The following is a 7,318-nucleotide window of genomic DNA, read 5'->3' as shown; positions in this document are numbered from 1 at the left end:
CTTTAGTATTTTTTAATTCCTGTAATATCACTAATAGTCATCACTAGCATGAAAAATATAATTATTAGTATTATTACCACACTAATTTCTACACTTGAACGATGAACTAATGCTATTAGCTTTCATTATGGAACATGGCCCAGATTGGCCTTAGTACAGTTATGTAGATCAGTCTCTTGTTATGAATGATCACTAATAGTGGATAGAAAAAATTATGAAAAGGATATTTTTGTTTGCGTTTATGGTTTGCGGGTGTGGTAAACAAACTAAATCGAAAATTTGTGTTTATTCAAGGATGTGATTTATATCTAATATTTGTTTATGACCTTTTTCTAAAACTACTCATTATAAACATGACATCACTACTAATAAACTAACAGAATATTCCTTTATAACAAATTAATATTTTATTGATTTATTCTCTATAATTTTTTTTATTAATTAAATTATTATAAAAGTATGTTCCCTATAAAAAACAAATGATTTTTTCCTTATTCTTTGTCCTATTACCTTAGAAATTGTTGTATTCTTTTTCCCTTTTAGCATTTTCACCTTGAATAATCTTATGGAATTATAAATCAGGAAGCTTTAATAAAAAGAAGAGATCGAAATCGAAAAAATAAAAAAAATTCTTGCCTTTTGTATGAAGGTCAAATTAGTACCTACGTAGTTTTTAAGGACGTCACTTTTGAATATATGGCCTATCTCTAGACATATAGTAGACATTAGTCATTAATTATTCAAGAAGAGGAATGGCTTGGCTGTTTTCGATGATTTAAATTTAATGACGTTTAAAATGATCGTACAATATCCAAATGTGTAATTTTATACCTTCAATGAATTAAAAATTAAATTTTTGGAAAAAAAAAAGGTCCAAATAAACTAAGTATTTATTTATGTACTTATTAACTGATTTTAATATAATAATGATAAAAATAATTTCCATACATCAGAAAAAAATTTAAGAAACTGCTTCTGTGCTATCCTTACAATAATTAAGATTTTTTTTAAGTAAGCCATTTTTTAAAATCAAGCCATTATTTTTTATTTTTATATGACATTTGATCTTATATGTTTTGAATATATGTTATGAAAGGTTATTTTACATTAAGTATTACTAAGACGATCAAGTTTTTTCACTCTTCAATTTATAGTATTTATAATTAACTTATTTTATTGTCATTTTAAAATTATTGGTTTGCAAGCATTCTAGAACTGATGCCTTTAGAATTTTTAACAACAATGTATTCAGAATACATCTAGGATGTATTAAAAATATACATCCTAATGTATTCATTTTCAGTGTCTATAATTGATATGAATTTTAAAATTGACTCATTATTTCTGTTTATCTTGCCCGGACTCTTTAAACCATTTAATAACCGAAATAAGAAATTGTACAAAAATAAATAAAATTAAAAAACCTAAATAATAACATAGGAGAACTAAACATACATTGCTGTAAAAATTTTTAAGAACGATCAGTATTTTATTTTATTTATTTAAATATCATTATTTTTTGTGAGTAATTTTACTTTTCTCTTTTATTAAGAAGCATTATTCTTATCTATTTTTTTTTAACTTTTTTTCTTTTAATTATAACATTGTATATTAGTTACGAGACTATACCCCCCATAATCAACTGTTATATATATATATATTCATTTTATTGTAACAAGGAAATCAATTTCAAGCTCAGTTCTCATTCTTTGCTCTTTTAGTTTGCCTTGCCTTCTTTGTATTAATTTGTATTCCTTAGGTATAGTAAACATATCCGTATTTTATTTTATTTTTTATTTGGAATTTTATAATTATAACGAAAATAAATAAAAAAGTACATCTAGTGAAAATAGATGCTATAAATTTATAAAGAGGTTTATAATTTCTTTAAATTTTGAATCATTTGAAAAAAGGAATTTTTTTATTTTGCAATTAAATTTCTTCTTTTTTTTTTCTTTTTTTTTATATTTTAGATTCTTGAGAAAAAACGACTAAAATGTTTGTCGAAATAGTGTTATAATACTTCAGGAATAATAAATAAAATAAAATAATTATTGTTATCTCACCAAAAAAGCAACTTGTTTAATTATTTTTGCCCGTTATTTCTACCCCTTCATTTAATGTTTTATATAAACAAAGTTTTGGATAGTAGATTTTTTTTTTCAATACATTGTTCTCTGAAATACATAAAACTATCCTCTTTTTGTGCCAAAAAAAAAAACCAAAAAAAACTTCCAAACCTTTGTTAATATATAACTATAAGATCTATGTACGTATGTTAATATGCGGAATAATTTAGCATATTGATTAAGAAATAACAATTTTCGCATAAAATAGATTTTTTGATTTTTTAACATTTATTTTAAATCTTAAAAAAGTTGGGAGGTGAGGGGAGGGAGATACTGCAAGTAGTTCGAATAATTGTTTCTATCCATCAACGACAATCTATATCTCTACATCTAGATATATCTAGAATTCAAATATATCTGATTTATCTGTCTCTTCTGGACCGTTTCGTGGAGGCTTTTCTATTTATTAACTATTAAACTGGAGTTTCAAGGACAGTTATGAACAAGCTTATATCGTAGAATACGGTTTGTTGCCTTTAAGCGTACCTACCTACTAAGGTCATCATACTAAACATTATTTATAATGTATTTATTATGTTATAGGTAAAACAGTTATAAACCTAAAAAAATTAGTTACCATTTTCTTTATTAGCTTAGGTCACTTAGTAAGTTGCAATTAGCCTAGATGCTGACCACATCACTCCACTCAGCGCAATCGTTGATCAAGTATTTCTTCCTTTCTAAGTACTGAACAAATTAAATTAATATGTTCGTCAAAACATTCATTTGAAAAATGATCACGTAGAAGAAAGGAAACACTAACAAATTTTATAATGCCTAATTGACTTAATAGCTAGCTATAATTTTGCGGTTAGTAGTGTATCATCTGGAGATCACGTGATGGTAAAAGAAAAATAATCTCCAAACGCTCAATTTGGCTAGGATACCCCTAAGTGGTCAGATGGTCCGATTATAATATCACACATCCATCCTGTAATTTGCCTCAACTTAACCTACGTCATGAGGATAAGGGTGAAAGCTGAGTTCTGGGATTTCCAGAACCCGAACCAACTCGGAGCTTTCCGCATCTTATGAGGAAAAGAGTTGACTTATTTCGAAACCGATGGTTCTAGGAATTAGGCTGTACAGAATTAATTGTTCAAGTTGCTAATGATAGAAAAATGACGGCTGTTAATGGGCATTCCCGATAAAGGTGAACGGACCGAAAAGGTGAATTTTTTTTATTAATTTCTCACTAAGTGACCTTCAACACCAGACTTTTTGACGTCGAACTAACTTTTGTACATGATTGGTACTAGATTCTTTTATATTTTCCTGTTTTATAATCACATCATAATATTTTAAGCCTTCTATGGAACAAGGCAGATTTTACATGAATGCTAATTAATTTATTCCATCCGTCTATTGGTCTGTATAATTTTCTCAATGGTTTTCTCCTTTATTTATTTTTAACATTCTTGTATTTTATTTTGAGAATTATCCTTTTTTTTAATAGTTAATTACTTATATCAAGGTTAAGAATTTGTCATTTAAGAATAACATCTTTCGGAACGAGCTGTTGTTAAAATATAGGAGTATAAAAAAAAAGGGGTTATAGGCAAACTGTTAATTCGATAATTTTCCTTTTCAAATAATTTTTAGAAAATTTACTTACAATTTTATGAATTTAAATTTTTACAATCGATTCTTTATATGTCAAGTACTTGTTAATTCCAAGAAATATCATTTTCCTACAATAATGAAAGAATAAATCCCTAATGAGTGAATATCACTAGAAAAACGTTTTATTGAAATCAGCGATCTTGTAAGAGAAAACGTTACCGCTTACATAGTAAGTATAGTTTTATTTATTTTATGCTTACTTTAAACCGAAAGTACAGATCAATCAATTGGTATATATTAATTACATTTTGATCTAGTCTGATTAAAGGTAGAAAACGGTAGTATAAACAAAAATTATTGAAATTATATAGAATAATTTTTCGAGCTGGTATCAAGTTTCATTGAAATAAGTGATCTTGTAAGAGAAAAAAATACCTCTTACATCGTGGATGTAGTTTTTTTTTTTATTTTCACCTGTAAATCTAGTTACAATATAATCAAGAAATGAGTTGTTCTATTCAGGCATGGCATGAGTTGGCATGACGGAGACAGCACTCAGTGGTGCATCCTTCTAGCGTTACGTGAATTATTTGAGTACTCTAAAAAAAAATAAATAAATAAAATAATGAGAAAGATGGTATTTTTTTACCAAGTAACTTTAATTTTTTTTTACTATAGTTTACAATTAACTGAATCTTTTATTTTGTTTATTATAATGTGCAAAACTGTAATATCTCGAATATTATTTTACTTTGATTTAATGACATATATTTTACGATGATTCTGTGATTCTACTGTATAAATCTTACCCTAATTGCTAAGATTAAATGGATATCTCATAATAACCATTTTTGAAATGTTAAACTGTTGAACTGGGGTGTTGATATCTGTGGAAAACAACCAATATATTTTTTTTAACGTTTTATTTTTTTATGAAATATTGTCTGTAAAAAAAAAAATCTTTTTATTGAAAACCATTCAACCAGAAGCCTATATCTGTTATATTTTATTCATTATTTGTCAATTCACGTTTTTGAATTCCGTCATTCTCTTTATTTTTCAAATCGATTTTTCTTAGGACCTGGAATTTAGAAATTAGTTGCTATTCCAAGTCACATTAGTTAGTAAAGTTATCTCTCTGGTTTCACTTTTTTTTTCTTCTGGGAATTATCCTTTTTTTCCAGAAATTATTTTTTATTTCTGAAAATTTCTATTCCGTAATTAATTGTCTATATTGTAGTTAATGATTTGTCATTTGAGAATAATATCTTTTGAACGAGCCGTCATTTCTTTGTCTGTCATGTACTAATTAATTCCAAGAAGCCTTGTTGTCCTATAATGAAAGAATAAATCCATTACGTGAAATATGGTATTTGATTTACTCATACTGATTTTTATAGTTATTTATATAGTTGCTCCATTATGTGTTAGTAGCGAAGTTTAAACGAAAAGAAAATTATATTCAATTTATGCTTCTTAACCCGACTGAAGTTCCATTTTGCTACTTGAAGTTGAACTATGAGTAATATATATCCAAAACTTCAAATATTCTAGTTTTAAGTATTAACAATAGCTTATCCAAGAAATTAATAATACTATTACATATAGTAAATCATATTAAATTAATCTTTCTTCACTTTCGTTTCCTTTCAATCCTTCGAGGTGTCGTTTATGACAACTGAAATCCATTTTCTTAATGTGGTAACGTTGTATGTCAAAAATTAAACATTTAACAAACATCAAACAAAAACAATAACCTTAGGAACCTATTACTATAATCTTTTTGTACAACATATCTTCATATTCATTTTTTTTTTTCATAGTTCAACTAGTTCGATTTTGAAATTAAATTTTCTTAGGACTAAAATTCGGTTGATACTCTAAACCTTGATCACCTACTTAAAAAGTATAAATAAATAATGAAAACTCCCTAAAATAAATATCCATCATTTTATTGTAACAAGGAAATCAATTTCAAGCTCAGTTCTCATTCTTTGCTCTTTTAGTTTGCCTTGCCTTGTAAGTTATAAAATTTATATCTATGATTTTTGTTAATTTTTTTTTTCCATTGGAAATACTACAGTTTATTTTATCATATTAATATGCACCTTAGTGTTTTCTTTCTAAACACAGTGAGTATTGTGTTTTCTCTTGCAAAAAGCAGGTGACATTTAGAGCAGTAGCAACTTAGGCATGGTTCTGCCAGAGCAGGTTCTTCTGCATGCTCTTCTTCTTTTTCTGGCACCATCTGATCTGGTTTAAAAATGTAAGGTAAAATGGATTAAAATATTTGTTCTGAAAATAGAACCTGGCGCTGATTTTATAATCTACCTTGACCTGTGTAATTTAAAAAAAAACGGTAGAAAAATGCGTAATAAAGGTTTTATTTTGAAATTAGATCGTTCTTTATACTTGATGATGATGATGGGAAACATTCATGAGGAATTTCTGGTAGCGTAGTTAATTTTAGATGGTATTTTTTATCATGTTCCGGTTAAATGTTACTTATGTTTCATTTTTTTGCAAAATTCTATATTCCTGAAATTTTTGCTGCATTTTTTTCCATATTCTTATGTTGAGCATAATATTTAGTAGAAAGTATTAAAAATTTATTATAAAAAATAATTTAAGCTACAACAGAAACAAGTTAACACTTATAATAGGAATACGCATTTTAGGAATGAGTGAGAGTGTCTAACAAACCCTGACTTCTATCCTGAAAAAAAAACTCATTATTTTCCTAAATAAATAAATATGCCAAGTCAGAATTTACAAGGTTAGCTTAATCACAAATAGTTTTTTTTTTTTTATCTTCATTGAAATTTACAATTGTAGACAATAATGATTAATGTTTATTATAATGGGTGACAGACGTTTTTGATGCGGTTTTTTCGTAGGGTGAGTTCTTCACTCTCATGCCTATTTTTTGTGAGTGCCACCCATTGGCTAACGGGCCTCACAAATGCCTGGGGGAAGTTGTAAGTGAGTTTGCATTATTTTATGCTTGGAAAAAGCCCGGGTGGGACTGGGATTCGATCTGACAACTTTTGGGTTGGTAGAATAGTGCGTGGCCACGCTGTGGAGTGATACAGGCATGCAGGGAAACTACCCATTGGTAACGCTCTAATGACGTTTTTACATTAGCAGGTCTCGTAGCCATCTTCTTTTTAGGCACATAGAAAGATTGTCTGGAATAGAAGAGGTTGCAAGGTTAGAAACTAGCGGCTTTGGGTGGTAAGGAGTTTATAATGGAAGAAACGATATCTGATTCGGGCTAGATCGGTTGCATCTGGAACATTAAGGTCTTTACGTATGATTTTATTTGTGATATAGTAAGGAACATTGAGGATTTTATGAAGGATTTTGGATTATAAGGATTGAATACGAAAGGAATTCGAAGGTTTAGTGGAACTCCAAAGCTCAACTCCGTATGTCCTGGCCCCTGTTTCATGATAAAGTACAAACTAATACTATTAGTCTTGTAGATTTATCTTAATTCAATTACACAGACTTGTACAATAGTAACTTGTTCTTTAGTATTTTTTAATTCCTGTAATATCACTAATAGTCATCACTAGCATGAAAAATATAATTATTAGTATTATTACCACACTAATTTCTACACT

General features: G+C 27.8%; 1 protein-coding gene and 1 long non-coding RNA gene across 5 annotated transcripts in view; one reads left to right on the top strand and one right to left on the bottom strand.

The window, feature by feature from the left end:
- The window catches only part of LOC106690163 (sodium-independent sulfate anion transporter), a 190,514-nt gene that overhangs the window by 61,485 nt on the left and 121,711 nt on the right, over positions 1-7,318 (top strand). The window lies entirely within an intron of this gene.
- The window catches only part of LOC106690165 (uncharacterized), an 18,178-nt gene continuing 16,542 nt past the window's right edge, over positions 5,683-7,318 (bottom strand). Inside the window, exon 3 of the long non-coding RNA XR_001344539.2 lies at positions 5,683-5,945. This is a non-coding gene — a long non-coding RNA (uncharacterized lncRNA). The remainder of the gene's footprint in view (positions 5,946-7,318) is intronic.

This window comes from Halyomorpha halys, unplaced genomic scaffold, assembly GCF_000696795.3.
Source record: "Halyomorpha halys isolate HHAL.00 unplaced genomic scaffold, Hhal_1.1 Scaffold1598.1, whole genome shotgun sequence".
NCBI lineage: Eukaryota > Metazoa > Arthropoda > Insecta > Hemiptera > Pentatomidae > Halyomorpha > Halyomorpha halys.
This window is presented reverse-complemented; position numbering and strand designations above follow the sequence as displayed.